Source organism: Vicia villosa, unplaced genomic scaffold, assembly GCF_029867415.1.
Source record: "Vicia villosa cultivar HV-30 ecotype Madison, WI unplaced genomic scaffold, Vvil1.0 ctg.000308F_1_1, whole genome shotgun sequence".
Taxonomy (NCBI): Eukaryota; Viridiplantae; Streptophyta; class Magnoliopsida; order Fabales; family Fabaceae; genus Vicia; species Vicia villosa.
This window is the reverse complement of record NW_026705135.1, coordinates 380,318-400,454: the sequence shown is the minus strand read 5'-3', so window position 1 is coordinate 400,454 and position 20,137 is coordinate 380,318. Positions and strand designations below refer to the sequence as shown.

Below are 20,137 nucleotides of genomic sequence, written 5' to 3'. Positions count from 1 at the left end.
ATCATTACGAATATGCTAGACATTATAATTAAAGATAAATTGTTTCTAGAAGCCTCCTAAGCAATGAGGGACGTGGGTTCGAACCCTGCCTCCTACATGCTTTTTTTTCCAAAATTTTCCACCTTTTCTATTTTTCCTTTATTTTAATTAAATCACTTTAATTAATTAACCACTAATTATTTCCTAACCAATTAACTTTTTTAATTAACTTAATTATTTATTTTTAATTAGGATTTAGTTCCATCATTTAATTAGTTAGGTCATTTAAATTATGTAATTAGGTTAATTGATTTTTTTCTTTTTTCTTAACATTAATTTTTTAATTAACTTTTTAGGATTTGATTAGATTTTTTAGATTTAATAATTAAAACTAATTTTCAACTAGAAATTTAATTAGATTCAATTTGATTTAATTTGTACATGATTAATTAATTAGAATTAGGTTTAATTTTCATAATTAATTTAGATCTAGATTTTAATTAACTTATTTTTTCTCCAACCCTAATTTCATCCTCCCTTCTAAAACCTTCATCCACTTCTGGATTCTTCGACTCATTCACTATTTAATTATTCGCATTTTCTATTATGTAATTGCTCAGAGTTTGTAATAGCTTAATTAGGGCCCTGCACATATGAAAACGAAAGCAATCTCCTTTCGTGCCCTAAAAATGGTGTAATGCGTTTTGGGCCTCAAAACTCCTCACTAATGATTCAATCCTTCTCTAAATGACACCAGGAGCTCAAATATGTAATTAGTTTGAATCAAAACACAAGGAAACACAAGTTACGAAAATCAAGAATATGAATAATAATGAGGAATGTGACATATGCATTTAGGTGTTATGGGGCTTAGTTAACGATGCATTCTTATCTTATATTACCTCGAAAGTGAATATGGATGGCTGGTTAACCTTGAATCCCAGATACTCTGAAGCTCTCTATCAGATATACATTCTGGAAGCATGTCCCACATATATTCTAAAACATTTTATCGGATACACATTCTGGAAGCATATCCCCTAGATACTCCGAAGCTCTCTATCAGATATACATTCTGAAAGCATGTCCCTCAGATATTCTGAAACACTCTATCGGATACACATTCTGGAAGCATATCCTCCAGATTCTCCGAAAATCTCTATCAGATTATACATTCTGGAAGCATTGTTAGAACAAGATTTGTTCTGATCAATATTCATAATTTTGATGATAACAAGGATATGAATTTTGTGTGTGATAATGTGATACTCTAATACATTGCAATTTCCCTTTCAGAAAATATATAAAGAGTATGCACAAATCAGCGCTCAGAAGCTTTGACTCAGAAGGTTCAGCATGCAACATCAGAACATGGTCTGGCAAGACATCAGAAGATGGTCAAGGCAGAATCAGAACATGGGTCTATGGAAGCATCAGAAGAACTTGAGTTCAGAAGCAGAAGCACTGAAGTTCTCATGGTATCACGCTCAGAAGCACTTCAAGGTCAAAAGACAAGAAGATGTTATGCACCAAGCTGTTTGACTCTGATGATATTCAAACGTTGTATACACAAACATCAGATCAGAAGAAAGTACAGGTGGCAGGCTACGCTGACTGACAAAAGGAACGTTGGAAGCTATTAAAGGCAACTTCAGTAGACACAGCGTGAACAAGGCTCGAGGTAGTTGACAAAAGCGTGAAACATTAAATGCAATGCTGTACGGAATACGCAAAGCATTAAATGCTCCCAACGATCATCTTCTCAAGTGCCTATAAGTATGAAGTTCTGATGAGAAGCAAGGTTACCAATTCTGAACGAACTTAATCTGAAAAACTTGCTGAAACGTTGTTCAACTCAAAGCTCAGAAACTTCATCTTCATCAAAGCTCACTACATTGCTGTTGTAATATATTAGTGAGATTAAGCTTAAACTTTAAGAGAAATATCACTGTTGTGATTATAGCTTTTCAGAAGCATTGTAAAACTCTTATTTGATTACATTAATTTGTAAGTAACTAGAGTGATCAAGTGTTGATCAGGATACTCTAGGAAGTCTTAGCTTGTGTCTAAGCAGTTGTAATTAGAGTGATCACGTGGTGGTCAGGATACTCTAAGAAAGTCTTAGCTTGTGTCTAAGCATTTGTTCCTAGAGTGATCAGGTTGTGATCAGGATACTCTAGAAGACTTAGTCGTGGGCTAAGTGGAAAACCATTGTAATCTGTTGCGATTAGTGGATTAAATTCTCAGGTGAGGTAAATCACTCCGTGGGGGTGGACTGGAGTAGTTTAGTTAACAACGAACCAGGATAAAAATAACTGTGCAAATTGTTTTTATCGTTCAAGTTTTTAGACTACACTTATTCAAACCCCCCCTTTCTAAGTGTTTTTCTATCCTTCAATTGGCATCAGAGCGCCGGTTCTAAGGTGCAAGCACTTAACCGTGTTTAGAAAAGATTCAGGAAGAGAAAAATGCTTCAGTAAAAGATGGCTGGTGAAATTCCAACAAATCCACCTGCATCTACATCTGGCTCTGTTGAGCAATACAATGGTAACAATGGTTATACTAGACCACCAGTATTTGATGGTGAAAACTTTGAATACTAGAAAGATAAACTGGAAAGTTACTTTCTTGGTCTAGATGGTGAACTATGGGATCTTCTGATGGATGGTTACAAACATCCAGTGAAAGCTAGTGGCGTAAAGCTTACGAGGCAAGAAATAGATGATGATCAGAAGAAGCTTTTCAAGAATCATCATAAATGTAGGACTGTTTTGCTGAATGCTATCTCTCATGCTGAGTATGAGAAGATATCTAACAGGGAAACTGCCTATGATATATATGAGTCATTGAAAATGACCCATGAGGGAAATGCTCAAGTCAAGGAGACTAAAGCTTTTGCTCTAATCCAGAAATATGAAGCCTTCAAGATGGAGGATGATGAAAACATTGAGAAGATGTTCTCAAGATTTCAAACGCTAACTGCTGGATTAAGAGTTCTGGATAAAGGCTACACCAAGGCTGATCATGTAAAGAAGATTATCAGAAGCTTATCCAGAAGATGGGGTCCAATGGTGACTGCATTCAAGATTGCCAAGAATCTGAATGAAGTTTCGTTGGAAGAGCTTATCAGTGCCTTGAGAATCCATGAAATAGAGCTGGATGCAAACGAGCCTCAGAAGAAAGGTAAGTCTATTGCGTTAAAATCAAATGTTAAAAAATGTACTAACGCTTTTCAAGCTAGAGAAGAAGATCCTGAAGAATCAGAATCTGAAGAAGAAGATGAACTGTCCATGATCTCCAGAAGGGTAAACCAACTCTGGAAGAGCAAGCAAAGGAAGTTCAGAGGCTTCAGAAGTTCAAAGAGATTTGAACGAGGAGAATCTTCTGGTGACAGAAGATCTGACAAGAAGAAGGCTGTCTGCTTTGAGTGCAATGAGCCTGGACATTACAAGAACGAGTGTCCAAAACTTCAGAAGGAGAATCCCAAGAAGAAGTTTCATAAGAAGAAAGGTCTTATGGCAACATGGGATGATTCTGAATCAGAATCAGAATCAGACTCTGAAGGAGAGCAAGCAAACTTCGCGCTGATGGCTACAGAAGATGATGGATCAGAATCTACATCAGAATCAGATTCTGAAGAGGTATTTTATGAACTATCTAGAGAAGAATTAGTTTCCAGTTTAACAGAACTTCTGGAACTCAAGGCTCATCTTAGTATCAAATACAAAAAGCTGAAGAAGCAGTTTGAATTTGAAACTAAGAAGCTGGAATTGGAAAATTCTGAACTGAAGGAAAAAGTTTTAAATCTATCCAAAGATAGTGGATCTCCTTCTGAAACAGAAAAATCCATTCCTAGCATGAATCATATTCTGAAAGAATATGACTCGAGCTTCAGAAAGTTCTTATCTAGAAGTATTGGCAGAAGTCATCTTGCTTCTATGACATATGGTGTTTCTGGAAACAGAAGGTTTGGTTTTGGCTATGAGGGTGATACCTCACATAAATTTGAACCTATTGATGATCTGAAGATCACATACAAGCCATTGTATGATCAGTTCAAATATGGCCATGCACATGATATTAGGCTCACTTCACATGCACAGAGCTTTAACACTGTTCACACCAAGAAGCATGTGACACATCCTAAGAAATATCATGCTGACAAACCTAAAGAATATCATGCTGTTCCTCCTGTTAAATATTATGCTAAACCCAAGTTCAATCAGAACTTGAGGAGAACTAACAAGAAAGGACCCAAGAAATTGTGGGTACCTAAGGAGAAGATAATTTCTGTTGCAGATATCCTTGGCGGCAAAGAGGACAAAAAGCAAAATGTCATGGTACCTGGACTCTGGGTGCTCGCGACACATGACGGGAAGAAGGTCTACATTCCAAGACCTGGTGCTTAAACCAGGTGGAGAAGTCAAGTTTGGAGGAGATCAGAAGGGCAAAATCATTGGCTCTGGAACCATAAGTCTTGGTAACTCTCCTTCCATAACTAATGTACTTCTTGTAGAAGGATTAACGCATAACTTATTGTCCATAAGTCAATTAAGTGACAATGGTTATGATATAATCTTCAATCAAAAGTCTTGCAAGGTTGTAAGTCAGAAGGATGGCTCAATCCTATTTACAGGCAAGAGAAAGAACAACATTTATAAGATTGATCTTTCAGATCTTGAGAAGCAGAAGGTGACTTGCCTTATGTCTGTTTCTGAAGAGCAATGGGTCTGGCACAGAAGATTAGGACATGCTAGTTTGAGAAAGATTTCTCAGATTAACAAACTAAATCTGGTCAGAGGACTCCCTAATCTGAAATACAAATCAGATGCTCTTTGTGAAGCATGTCAGAAGGGCAAGTTCTCCAGACCTGCATTCAAGTCTAAGAATGTTGTTTCTTCCTCAAGGCCGTTAGAACTCTTGCACATTGATCTGTTTGGCCCAGTCAAAACAGCATCTGTCAGAGGGAAGAAATATGGATTAGTCATCGTAGATGATTATAGCCGCTGGACATGGGTAAAGTTCTTGAAACACAAGGATGAGTCTCATTCAGTGTTCTTTGAATTCTGCACTCAGATCCAATCTGAGAAGGAGTGCAAGATCATAAAGGTCAGAAGTGATCATGGTGGTGAATTTGAGAACAGATTCTTTGAGGAGTTCTTCAAAGAAAATGGTATTGCCCATGATTTCTCTTGCCCTAGAACTCCACAACAAAATGGAGTTGTAGAGCGAAAGAATAGGACTCTACAAGAAATGGCCAGAACCATGATCAATGAAACCAATATGGCTAAGCACTTCTGGGCAGAAGCAATAAACACTGCGTGTTATATTCAGAATAGAATCTCTATAAGACCTATTCTAAATAAGACTCCTTATGAATTGTGGAAGAACAGAAAGCCCAACATTTCATATTTTCATCCTTTTGGATATGTGTGTTTCATTCTGAATACTAAAGATCATCTTGGTAAGTTTGATTCTAAAGCACAAAAGTGTTTCATTCTTGGATATTCTGAACGCTCTAAAGGCTACAGAGTATACAATACTGAAACATTGATTGTAGAAGAATCAATCAATATCAGGTTTGATGATAAGCTTGGTCTTGAAAAACCAAAGCAGTTTGAGAATTTTGCAGATATAGATATTGATATATCAGAAGCTGTAGAACCAAGAAGCAAAGCTGCAGAAGCCGAAAGTCTCAGAAGCAATGGATCAGAAGATCAAGTTGCTGCATCTTTAGAGAATCTCAGGATTTCTGAAGAACCAACAGTCAGAAGATCACCTAGACTTGCATCAGCTCATTCAGAAGATGTGATCCTTGGAAAGAAAGATGATCCCATCAGAACAAGGGCATTCCTTAAGAACAATGCACAATGTCAATTAGGTCTTGTTTCTTTGATCGAGCCAACTTCTGTTGATCAAGCTCTAGAAGATCCAGACTGGATAATTGCCATGCAAGAAGAACTAAATCAGTTTACAAGGAATGATGTATGGGACTTGGTTCCTAGACCAAAAGGATTTAACATCATCGGCACTAAGTGGGTGTTCAGAAACAAGCTAAGCGAGAAGGGAGAAGTGGTAAGAAACAAAGCCAGACTGGTTGCTCAAGGTTATAGTCAGCAAGAAGGGATTGACTACACAGAAACCTTTGCACCAGTGGCCAGGTTAGAATCTATTCGTCTATTAATTTCTTTTTCCACTCAACATAACATCACTCTTTATCAGATGGATGTCAAGAGTGCCTTCTTAAATGGTTATATAGATGAAGAAGTTTATGTCCATCAACCTCCTGGTTTTGAAGACTCCAAGTCTCCAAATCATGTTTTTAAGTTAAAGAAATCATTATACGGATTTAAGCAAGCTCCTAGAGCTTGGTATGAACGTTTAAGTTCTTTCCTTCTAGAAAATGGTTTCACTAGAGGAAAAGTGGACACTACTCTCTTTTGTAAAACCTTTAAAAAGGATATTTTAATTTGTCAAATATATGTTGATGATATCATCTTTGGAACATCTAATGGTACACTTGGAAAGGAGTTTGCTGAGTCTATGCAGGCTGAATTTGAAATGAGCATGATGGGAGAACTCAAGTATTTCCTTGGGATTCAAATCAACCAAACTTCTGATGGAACCTATGTTCATCAAACGAAGTATGTGAAAGAACTTCTGAAGAAGTTTAATCTTTCTGAAAGCAAAGAAGCCAAAACTCCTATGCATCCAACATGTGTCCTAGGTAAGGACGAGGTAAGTAAGAAGGTAGATCAGAAGTTGTACAGAGGTATGATTGGATCTCTTCTATACCTAACTGCTTCTAGACCTGACATTCTCTTCAGTGTTTGTTTGTGTGCTAGATTCCAATCAGATCCAAGAGAATCTCATTTAACTGCGGTTAAGAGAATTCTGAGGTATCTGAAAGGTACTACTAATGTTGGTTTAGTTTACAGAATATCCAAAGATTACAACTTAGTAGGATTCTGTGATGCTGACTATGCTGGGGATAGAATAGAAAGAAAAAGCACTTCTGGAAGTTGTCAATTTCTTGGAAGTCATCTGATCTCATGGTACAGCAAGAAGCAAGCTACAATTGCCCTCTCAACAACAGAAGCAGAATATGTTGCTGCTGCTGGTTGTAGCACACAAATGCTCTGGATGAGAAGTCAGCTAGAAGATTATCAGATATATGAGAGTAACATTCCTATTTTTTGTGATAATACTTCTGCTATATGTTTATCTAAGAATCCTATCTTACATTCAAAAGCTAAACATATTGAGATTAAACATCATTTCATAAGGGACTATGTTCAGAAGGGTGTTATATCTTTAAACTTTGTGGATACAGACCATTAATGGGCTGATATCTTTACAAAACCCCTTGCTGAAGATAGGTTTAAGTTCATTCTGAAGAATATCAGTATGGATTTATGCCCAGAATGAGAAGATGAGAAGATGAGAAGATCTTATGTATGAGTATCTTCTGAAATGAGATTGGATTAGTCTTTAATAAGAAGTTCTGATTGTAATAAATTAGAAGTAGTGATTTTGTTATTACTAACGTTTCATTGTCTAAGTTAACTCAGAATCTCTTTAAAAGTAAAACAGGTGTAACTGGCTATCCAGATGGTAAACACGTGTTCACTATTTCTGGACAAGCGTGCATGCAGTTGAGGGGACGCCTACTTAGGTAACTGTGCTAATCACATCTTTTGTCATTATTATCTCTCCTCACGTCACGTAACATTAAATGCTATCCATCATTTCCTTTTATTTTTTTTTATATTCTTCAAACGTTTCTTTTCCCTCTATTTATTTCTCTCTCTCTCTCTTTATCTGCATTTTGCATAAACCCTAGTTTATTCATCTTCAACCTAGCATTCACCATGAATCCTTTTTCAAGTTCCTCCCAACAAGCATTCAACAGACAAGAGGTTTCTCCACTGAAAACTTGCTCCATTCCTCCATCAGAAATGGAAGTTTTGTGTAAATCTTCTGTGGACTCTGATGACTTGGGTGCTTATGGTGTCAAACCAGAAACGAAGACGAAGTCTCAAGGGTGGTCGATCTATTTGAATAGAACGGTTGGAAGGGTTGTCTGGTTCCAGGTTGAGAAACAAATCTCGGGGATCGCTGACATTGATTTCAAGACGGATCTCTCAAGATTCCAAGAAGTCTCAAGTCATATCTCTTCTGTGATGTTGTTATCAACATTTATCCAAAGGAAGAAGACTTTCTTGAGATATTGGATGAAGTTAAGCATCATGTTCTTGACTTCTATGTTAAGGGAAAGCCCCGTTTAAGACATTAGCTCTTTTCCTGTGAACTGTCTCTCACTTCCTCCTTGGATTCATGTATTCTCTTCCAGTGAAGCTTCTCGTCTGGACAGGCATGCAGAGTTTCAAGATTTCAGGGCTAGACAAACTGAGAGCACCGCAGGGATTCATGATATGTTAGCTAAGATTATGTCTAAGCTAGGGTTGTAGTCTTTAAGTCCTTGTAGTTTTCTTTGTTTGTTGCATCTGCTTGTTCTGCATACATCTTTTGTAATTCTGTTTGTTTAATCAATGAAAAATTATTCTGTTTCTTTCTTTTGTCGTTTTCTACATCTGAATCTTTTATATTCTTTTTTGATGTTATGACAAAAAGGGGGAGAAAATATATGATAAATGATCTGATTAATATTATCAGTTACCGGGTAAAAAGGCCTCACATTACTAACAGAACTTGCAAAGTTCTATGCTTTAAGTTGTGTTGTTGCAGGAATTGAAGATTCTCTTTAAAAGATCAACACAAGAAGCAACAAGATGAGGAAAAGCAATTCTATAGAGAATCAAGCTCTTGGATTCTTGAAGCAAGCTGAGTGCTATGAAGCTTCAGGATCAGAAGCAAGAAGGAAGAATGTTCAGATATTCTAATGATAGAATATGCTCTGAAACATTATGTCTATGTGTTCTGATACATATCATATGGCTCTGATACATATTATGTGTTATAAAACATACTCTATGTTCTGACTCATTCATGCTGACTTTTGTCGTTTAGTTTTGTTCTGTAACATTTCAGGATGTACAGATGCTCTGATGATGCTCTGGTACATTCAACAATGTTCTGATACAATCTAGCATGAAGTGATGTAAGAAGAAATTCAAGCTCTGAAGCTGTTCTAATGGAAGCAGGAATCAGAAGCTGTGAATGTTCTGAAGATCAAAGAAATTCAAGTTCTGAAGCTGTCCGATGGAAGCAGAAGTCAGAAGCTGTGAATGTTCTGAAGCTCAAAGAAATTCAAGTTCTGAAGCTGTCCGATGGAAGCAGAAGTCAGAAGCTGTGAATGTTCTGAAGATCAAAGAAATTCAAGTTCTGAAGCTGTCCGATGGAAGCAGGAATCAGAAGCTGTGAATGTTCTGAGGATCTAAATAAATTCAATGTTCTGAAGCTGTCCTATGGAAGCAGAAATCAGAAGTCATGAATGTTCTGAAGATCAAGCATATGTGAACGTCTCTACTGAAATACTCAGGGAAGTCTTTTATTTATAAAATTCTTCTAGTATTAATTTCAGGGGGAGATTATTCATCTCAGGGGGAGATTGTTAATCTCAAGGGGAGACATATTCACATGCTTATGCTATAGCTGGGTAAATTTTCTTTAGCCATCTGCTCTTTCTGATCGCAAATTCATATCATATATATATGTTTTTGTCATCATCAAAAAGGGGGAGATTGTTAGAACAAGATTTGTTCTGATCAATATTCTTAGTTTTGATGATAACAAAGATATGAATTTTGTGTGTGATAATGTGGTACTCTAATACATTGCAATTTCCCTTTTAGGAAATATATAAAGAGTATGCACAAATCAGCGCTCAGAGGCTTTGACTCAGAAGGTTCAGCATGCAACATCAGAACATGGTCTGGCAAGACATCAGAAGATGGTCAAGGCAGAATCAGAACATGGGTCTATGGAAGCATCAGAAGAACTTGAGTTCAGAAGCAGAAGCACTGAAGTTCTCATGGTATCACGCTCATAAGCACTTCAAGGTCAAAAGACAAGAAGATGCTATGCACCAAGCTGTTTGACTCTGATGATATTCAAACGTTGTATACACAAACATCAGATCAGAAGAAAGTACAGGTGGCAGGCTACGCTGACTGACAAAAGGAACGTTGGAAGCTATTAAAGGCAACGTCAGTAGACACAGCGTGAACAAGGCTCGAGGTAGTTGACAAAAGCGTGAAACATTAAATGCAATGCTGTACGGAATACGCAAAGCATTAAATGCTCCCAACGGTCATCTTCTCAAGTGCCTATAAGTATGAAGTTCTGATGAGAAGCAAGGTTACCAATTCTGAACGAACTTAATCTGAAAAACTTGCTGAAACGCTGTTCAACTCAAAGCTCAGAAACTTCATCTTCATCAAAGCTCACTACATTGCTGTTGTAATATATTAGTGAGATTAAGCTTAAACTTTAAGAGAAATATCACTGTTGTGATTATAGCTTTTCAGAAGCATTGTAAAACTCTTATTTGATTACATTAATTTGTAAGTAACTAGAGTGATCAAGTGTTGATCAGGATACTCTAGGAAGTCTTAGCTTGTGTCTAAGCAGTTGTAATTAGAGTGATCACGTGGTGGTCAGGATACTCTAAGAAAGTCTTAGCTTGTGTCTAAGCATTTGTTCCTAGAGTGATCAGGTTGTGATCAGGATACTCTAGAAGACTTAGTCGTGGGCTAAGTGGAAAACCATTGTAATCTGTTGCGATTAGTGGATTAAATCCTCAGGTGAGGTAAATCACTCCGTGGGGGTGGACTGAAGTAGTTTAGTTAACAACGAACTAGGATAAAAATAACTGTGCAAATTGTTTTTATCGTTCAAGTTTTTAGACTACACTTATTCAAACCCCCCCTTTCTAAGTGTTTTTCTATCCTTCAAGCATATCCTCCAAATATTCTGAAACTCTCTATCAAATATACATTCTGGAAGCATATCCCCCATACATTCTGAAAGACATCTACTTCAGATTCACATTCTGGAAAGCATGTCCCTCCAAATCTTCTGAAAAGCGTCTACTTCGGATATACATTCTGGAAAGCATATCCCCAATATATTCTGAAAAATATCTCCTTTGGATGACATCTACAAGCCCATCCCCAACAACATTCTGTCAACTCCCTGGATGGCATCTTTAAGCCCATTCAAACAGCCAACAATACTACTTCCTGCAGCAGCGAGTGCAAATTTTAGGGCACCTAAGTGTTCAATCACCTTCCACCTTCAGATCACGATAGGCGAATAAGCCAATCTACTTCTTTAGGTTTAAGAAGATTGAATAGGGGAAGTTGTTGCACCCTCAAATTTGCCCTCACAATATTTAAGGTAAGTTGGCTCAAGCAGTCCCCTCAAGCTCATAGGATCTCCAAAGGTTGGACATACCTACACTCCTCCTAAACAAAGGACCTCCAACTAGGGTTTTGATTTCCCTCAAGGAAATGGAACTCCCAAGGCCTCTAGTGGACTTCATAGTATCTCATATGTCTCCATGTCAAATTTCAAGCCTTACAATGCAAGGTTACTCAGTCAATTGCTCAGATGATCAACAGTCGACTGTATTAGGTCAAAAGTCAACTATGGTTAATATACAATCAAACTTCAAGATTTTTGGTCAACATCAAGGTTTTGAGGTCACATTCATCATTTGATCAAGGTTTGATCATGATTCATCAAGAAAATCTCAAAGATCATCAAAAGTCAAAATTGCTAAATTAGGGTTTTCTAAAGGAAAGTCAACTGAATTTTGACCAAGCATAACTTTCACATACTTTATCATAAATTCCCAACAAAAGCTAATTTGGAAGGAAATTCAATTATCTACATTTTTGTCGAACCAAAGACATGGCAAAAAATGCTTCATTTTAAAGATATAAGCTAAAACATTACATGTCATCTTGAAAGTCAACAAAAACACATCTTTTGTCAAAGCAATTTGCATAAATATGGAAGCTCCAAATGAACAAATGACCACCAAGAGGTTGTAGTAGACATTGTGAGGTTTCTAAAAAGTCCAAGAACACTTTCGTAGTTGAGGAAGTTATGGATTGTACAAGTTGATCAAAATTCAAGAAATGCATAAAAGTAACTTTGGAAAATTATGGATATTTTGACTAATGGGCCTAAGTTTTGGACTTCAAAAATGATTATGACCTAAATAAGGACCTATAAATCCATTCATTTATTTTTTTAACCTTTATTTATTTTATTTGGATTTTATTCATTTAAAAACTAAATAAATTAAGTCAAATATAAAAATAATTGAATTAATTCATATGGCAACAGCGCCTGAAAGCAATTTTTGGGTTGGGGTTTGTCGTCCCGTATCAGAATTAGAAGTGCGTGAGTAACGCTAATACCGAGAGCTTAATTGGCTGGAAACGGTAACCAAAGAATCATTAGGGATACTGCGAGAGACAATGATAAGTTAAAAATGACAGCTAACTTGAATGTCAATGTCAAAAGATTGAATACGCATGAGTCAATACAAATAATTCTACGTACTTGTCTATGAAGTTTTGATTTCCGGAAAATCCTCATTGATATAGAGCCTCGTAACATGAAGGTGTTGGTAACCGATAATGGATATTGTCCTACAATTACAAATTCATTGTCAAAGTAGCGTATATTGACATAATAAAGTAAAAGTGTTTCAATTGTCTAACCCTCTTCTTTAACTTTTGCATATTAAAGAACCAGAATGGTTAGATTAGATGCATCACCCCGTTCCTAGTTAAACTTAAAGAATTGAGCATCATAGGCCTCCCACAGGGTGCAATTCATCGTGTTGTTGCTGGGCATAATAAAAGGGAAGGATTAGAAACACAAAATGGATATGGAGCCAAACAAACATAGGGTGCATATTATGAAAAATTACCTCTCATCCCTAAGGACCAAATTAACTTGCAATTTTTTGCCTCCGCTCTGTGTCTGGGCATATCCAATAGACTCGACCATACCAATAACATCTGCAAAAAGCAAAACAACGAACAACATAAGTAATATGAAGGAAACATTCAAAAAAATGTGTAACATGCTGCAAGTCATTAATATTATATTATCGAGCAGCAGATCTTTCCGAAACTTGCCGATAATAATATTAGCGAAACTGGTAAACTTCTGTTGCTTGGGTTGTATTTCGTGTTTGTTAACATCAAAAACCAATGTTCCTCCAGTAAACTTGACCGGATACTTGTGTGTGGATGGTTTAAAGACCAAGTTATTTGGATGTACTTTAAAGTTTGACACGGTGCAGGTCAAGTCCAAAGCAAACTTCTCGTAATATGCAGCCATGTTCGCAGGCGGAACAACAACATGGACATCGCACCCCTGACCAAGATATTAAAAGTCCATGAAGTTATGAACTTTAAACAATATTCTGCAACTGTTATGACCAAAGTTATCATTTGCAATTATGTAACACAGATTATGAATCCAATATATCACAATAAGCTTTGTCATATATAAAGCTATAAAATACATAGACCTTTTGAAAGTTACATCCAACAATTTTGTTTTTTTATCTAACTACTAACAATCAGTTTCACCCAACAGATACGCCCATTTGCAATTTTTGCAATATATAAAGCTATCAATAACATACACCTTTTGAAAAATATGATTGAACAAAAAACAAACACCTTTTGAAAGCTACCAAAGAACATACACCTTTTGAAAGCTACAAAAAACATACACCTTTTGAAAGCTACCAAAGACCTCTCAAAATATGACAGAACAAAAAACAAAAAAATAGAATCAGAAAAATATGAAACTGTAAAGGGATGTAAAACCTACATCCTTGTCAATGAAAATAATTTCAAAGTGTTCTTTGTTGTTGGAAACGACACTCCATTTATGCTCAACTCGAACCGCCACCTTCCATAAATCCTTACCGTCGTTATGTCGGCAACGCGCTCGAACGATCTTGCCGTGAGGGAGGAGGAGAAATGAAGAAATGAAAGTTTGGCTATGAAAAGAAGAAAGACTTTTGAGAGAGAGAGACAGAAAGAGTTGAAAGAAATGAAGGAGAAGTTGGTTTACCTTTTTGAAGGAAAATAAAGAGAGATATGGTTTGTATTGAATGGAGCAAAACCATAGTTGCAAGCAATCTGAAAAGTTGAGTCTGCATATTTGAAAAGGTGAATAGGGCTTTGCGAAAAAAGAGAAAGAAAAAGATGGGAAAAATAGAAAAGTTTAGTGAAATTGGAAAGAGAAGGCAAGCTGATGCAAATAGAGTGTCCACGTGTGTAGTCTAAATGAAGAGGAATTTAGAAAAGGGCGTTAAGGGTATTTCAAGAACAATTAACTTTCTTATATGATAGATAACTTCTTACTCCTATTTTATACTCCCTCCGGCCTTATTTATAAGCAAAGATTCTCTTTTTAGATTCATTGAATAATGAATGTATCTTGTCTTTTATGTAGATTAGATACATTCATTATTCAATGAACCTAAAAAAACATTTTTGCTTATAAATCAGACCGGAATAGTATCCAACAATTTTGAATTATATAGTTATCTATAACGCTACCCATGGGTTACCAAAAATACACACGGTTAAATTATTTTATGTGGCAGTTTGTTTTATATTTAAGAAAAATGAGTTGAGTTTAGCAGATATGCAAGAATAGATAGATTATGGCTCTGTTTGGTAAGACATATTTTCGAGCTTATAGCTTATGTCTTATGTCTTATAAGCTCATATGATAATTTAGACCCGTTTGGTAACAGTCTTTTCATCACGAGCTTATAGCTTATTTTACCAGCTTATAGCTTATTTTCTAGACGCTATTTCAAATAGCGTTTTAGCTTATGTCTTATAGCTTATTACTTTTTCTTCCTTTTTTATCCTTATTATTTTAATTAAAATCCATTTTTAACCCTTATAATTTATTTTAATTTAAAATAAAATAATTATATATTAAATATCTTTTATGTCATTTTAAATTTATAAGTTAATTGAACCGCTAATTTTACCAAACACTTCAATGAGCTTATAAGCTATCAGTCTCAACCATCCGCTATAAGCTATAAGTCATCAGTCATCAGCCATCAGTCATAAGTTATAAGCTATCAGCTAGCTTATCAGTCAACCACTCTTTTTACCAAACAGACCCTATACCTATTATTTTACCAAATCTGCGAGGAAACACTCCACACTTTGTTTTTTTTCACAAATTTTTTATTTTTAAATGTTAATGATGATTAATTATACCCGTAAGTCCATAAAATTTAGAATTTTTTCAATTTGTTAATTTTCATTCTAATTATCTACAACCATAAGTGTTTTCAATATTTATTCTTAAAATATATGTCTATCTCGATAACAATCTATAAATTAATAAACATTGTTGTTTTTCTTTAATTATGTAAACTAGTACCAACGCGACACATAAAATCGATATAAATATTAAATAAATATTATATAGTTATGGTTAAGAAATATATATATATATATATATATATATATATATATATATATATATATATATATATATATATATATATATATATATATATATATATATATATATATATATATATATATATATATATATATATATAAATTAAGAGAAGAAGATTGTCACATAAATATTAATTTAATTTATTAAATTGTAGTAATTATCAAGATAAATATAAAAATTATGTTCAAAAATATATGAGTATATGCTTTAGTACACTTCACACATATATAAAATTGATTACCTACCCGTTGGACATGTCTATTTTGCTTGCATATTTCATAGGGGGCATATGTTTGATGGGTAATAAATTTAATAGAATAGGTCATTTTTTAATAGAGACTAAAAATAAAATTTGAAATATTTATAGAGAACAAAAACATATTTAACCCTAAAATAAATAAAATAAAATTTTATACAATACTAATGAATATAAATTAAAAATAAAAACTATTTCACATTGTATCAAATAAATTATTAAAATAGTTTCTTTTATGTGATATTACACTTTGTCGGCTTAAAACTTCACATTAAAAAATTAAAATAATTAAAACATAAATTAAATATCACAAAAACTTAATCATCAACCTATTATTTGGTTATAGTAAATTTAAATAGGCCAATGAATTGAATTAATATCAGAGGTAATTAATTATAATTCTTACTATAAGGAGTTAAGTATTTTGATATAATTCGTATTAAAAATTAAATAAATGTTTTTAATCTATTAGTTTGAAAATATTAAATTCTTATTATATGGAGTTAAGTATTTTTTTCTTGTATTATGTCATAATATTAAATATAATTTTTTCATCAAGTTTATGAAATTGTCTTAAATAAATTAAAAAAATATATATATTTAATTGATTGAATCAATTTTTGTACGACCAAAACTATCTTATCAAATTTTTGGATTCAACTATCATTATTGTCCCGTGTTTTTTTTATCAATAACAAATATTTGTAATATTTTTTTGTATGAATGATTACATTTAATAAATAAAAAATAAGATAAGTTTTTTATCATCGTCCAATTAAGATTTTCCCTTCTTATAAATATTATTTTAATTTTATAAATAAACAAAAATAAATTAATTATTGAAGTAGAAATTAAAAAATATATATTATTGAAGAATAAATTAATTATTGAAGGTAAAATTATATGTTTTTTTAGGTAAACAAAATATATATTAAAGGGTAAATTAATTATTGAAGGAGAGATTGTAAAATAATATAGTATTGAAAGATATATCATATTAATTCTTTAAGTATACATTACAAAATAATGTAAAAAATATGATGTTTTTTATTTTTAGTAAATATACTATAAATATATAATTAAAATAGTCACATTTATTACTAATTTTTTTTATTACTATTCAAAGTAATATTAATTTCCAAAATAAAATTTAGAAGATAAATTACTACTTTTAATAAATTATAATAATTTTTACAAAATCAACCCATTTAATTGAAAATAATTTTTATAATTTTTTTTATAAAATCAACACATTAATTAAGATTTCCATTTAAAAAAAAGGCATTAAATTGACAATATTTTTTTAATAAAATCAACATTAAATTAACAATCACATTAAAGTTATTTAATATATTAAAGTGAAAAGATTGAAATACATAATTATCAAGATTTTAAAATTAAATTTTTTCTTTATGTTAAAATATTTTATTTATTTTAAAAAATTTATGATGTGAATTGTTTGGATAAAAATTTTAAAATATTTATTTTCATGTTTAAAATTAATTTTAAAAAATAAAAGTTATGTTAAATAAAATAAAAATTTAGTTTTTTTTAATGAAAAACGACTATAATTGTTTTACAAATAAATATGACCTCTTGAGCCCATAATTATTTTACAAATAATTATTAAATTACAACAATCTTCCTCCTGATATTCTTAGAATCTTTTTGATATCGGAAAAGGAAAAACCTCATAGCAATCAATGGTTTAGGAAAATGAGGAGAAACATTAAACATAATTGGGATAGGTAAGAGATTCCTACCGTTTCCAATGTGCTGCAACTGATAAGGCAAAATTAAAAACAACATACGGTAAAATTTGGCAAAATTTGGCAGAGAAAGAGATTCATCCATACTGAAAATATTAACAGACAGATATAAGATATAAAAAATAATGATATCTCTAAAATTATGGTTGTTAAACCCGTTATCCAATTTTACACCAGTAATGTGAATGCAAATAAACTGAAGAGAAATTAAGTATAACTTGATTAATATATAGTTTCCTTCGAAATAAGTTTTGTTTCTTCACTATCTAATCTTCTTGGATCCTTTTTTGATCAACTTATTTGTCTTTTGTATTATTGCAGCCTTGCAAAGAAACCTATTCATTTATTTCAAAATTATATTAGACTATAATAGATAGATACTAATAGATACATGTAATAATCATATAGATAATTTTTTCATCCAAAGAGATGGACATAAACTTCCGATTATGCTCTCTAAGTTAATGAGCATTATTTGAAAAATCCACAACTATTTTACAACCATTCAATTAATGAAACCTCTTAATTGAGTCAATTAACAAATACAATGTTTATTTTCGGTTATATGAAATTAATATACGTGAAATGATTAAGGAAATAATTTATTGTTCTAATAATTAAGGAAAAAAAGGTGATTGTTATGAATTTATTTTAAAAAATTATTAATAAAAAATATGAAAGGTTTTTCATTAATTAAAAAAATTGTTATCATATAAAAATGTGTCAAGCTTTTAGTTGATTAACAACAAAGAAATTTAAACAGTATCATTAAGTAGTCGATTAGTTTATATTGTTATGACATAAAGAATTAAACGAATCAAATATACTAAAACTATATCAGTTGGATGCAAGTGATTAATTTTATTATCGGTAAATTATGGAAGGCATGACTGGTGTTGATATTATAAATGAGAGACAAACATACTTCAAGAAATATTAGTTTGTCATATTTTTTAATATTTTTCTCATAACTTGATGATGCAAAAACATTAGAAGTAATTCAGGACAAGGAAAACAAAAGACAAACATACTTGAAATTAAAATCTTACCATCATAGCTATTTAAATCTATGTTGATGGCTTAGATAAAAAATATAAGGTTACCAATCTGAGCCAGTGAAGTTGAAACTGGTAAGATTGTAATGAACTTGTTATGAGTTATTTTTTTTTACAAAAACTTGTTATGAGTTTTTTTTTTTTGAATAAAAAAACTTGTTATGAGTTTAAGAAACTGAAAATGTGCATCCGTCGAAACACAGTTATAACATTAGTTCAATACTAAACTTGTTTTGTTATTAATAGTAGATCACCAAAATCGATAACGCAAACCGTGAAATTGAATGGACTAAAAACCAAATCAAATAGAAATATTGTAATGAATTGAAAAGGAATGGATTTATAATCTTAATCAACAAAAACTAAAAACAACTCATTAAATCAAATCCCATAAAAGATGAGATTGATAGATGAAGAAAATAAAAAATCTTACCTTTTCTCCTTTTCAATTTGAAACCCTGACACACAAACTCACTGATAGATGAACAAATCAACTGGAATTAAAATTGAAAATGAAGGGATTGTAATCAACCTAAACCGATTTGAAAAGTTATACACCATTCTACTTTTGATTTTTTAAAAAACAATGAGATTCATAGATGAAGAAAATAAAAAAACATATTTTCTTATTTTCAATTTGAAACTCTGCCACACTAATGCAGTGGATGAAAATTGGTTATTATGGGAGAATCAAAGAGGTTCGTGGTTAATGAAAATAGTGAAAAACATTGGAAGCATAAAAGAAAAGGTAAAAATAGTGAGAATTATTGGAAGCGTAAAAATATTGTGATTGTTGTGTTCAATATGAGGAAAATTGGAATGCAATAAACAGTGAGTGGTAAAATAGGTCGCAAGATGCATGAGATTCGGAAGGACCTTTACTTTAATGTTTTATATAGTAATGGAAGGAGTGCATATGAATGGAAAGGGAATTGTAAGGGTTCGGAGTGTTTCAAAGAAAAAATGAAAATCATTGGAGATTATCATCACATTATTGTAAATCTTTTCCCTAGGCTCTGCTAGGGTTTTGGTGTTTCTTCTCTTTTGAAAAGCTTTGTTTTTATTTATTTTTCAGATTTATCTTATGGTCCTTTACTAGCATTAGTCCTCTTAGGAAGAGGGAGAGGAAGGGTTTTGCTTCGAGTTGGCAGAGGAAGACGAGGCTTTGGCATATCTCCGATGGTGTTTGGTGGGATGATTTCTCACCAATCGGCCCATACATGTTAGATCTATGAAGGTTAGAGTGAAGGATATGTGGAGGCCGGTGAAGGGAGTGATAATCAAGAAAGCATCGAGTGAGGGTTTGTTCTTATTTCAATTCTCCCACAGTCTCAACATGGAAGTAGCTTTAAAAGGTTGTCCATGGACTTTTGACAGTCAACTTTTGATCTTGGAGAAAGTGAAGATAGGAATCTGAATCGATAATATCCCATTATTCCCCGTCGATTTTTGGGTTCAGATTCATAGTCTACCGACTGACCTTATGATGGAGAATGTGGGGAAGATGTTGGCGAATTTAATAGGAGAATTTGTGGAGTACGACAAGAATAATAACTCGAGTTTCTAGTGGCAATACATGA

At 33.0% G+C, this 20,137-nt stretch overlaps 1 long non-coding RNA gene across 4 annotated transcripts; it reads right to left on the bottom strand.

Moving 5' to 3' along the window:
• Positions 1-5,591: 5,591 nt before the first annotated feature.
• On the bottom strand, positions 5,592-14,224 carry LOC131626605 (uncharacterized). Of its 4 annotated transcripts, none has more exons than XR_009291236.1 (6): positions 14,053-14,224; positions 13,807-13,978; positions 12,890-13,341; positions 12,735-12,805; positions 12,517-12,605; positions 5,592-12,419 (listed from the first exon to the last, which is right to left on the bottom strand). It is a non-coding gene; the product is annotated as an uncharacterized LOC131626605 (long non-coding RNA). The 4 variants fall into 4 exon arrangements; XR_009291234.1 differs by having other exon boundaries at positions 5,593-12,419; positions 12,678-12,805; positions 13,807-13,935; positions 14,053-14,222; XR_009291233.1 differs by having other exon boundaries at positions 5,594-12,419; positions 12,678-12,805; positions 14,053-14,222.
• Between the last annotated feature and the right edge of the window lie 5,913 nt (positions 14,225-20,137).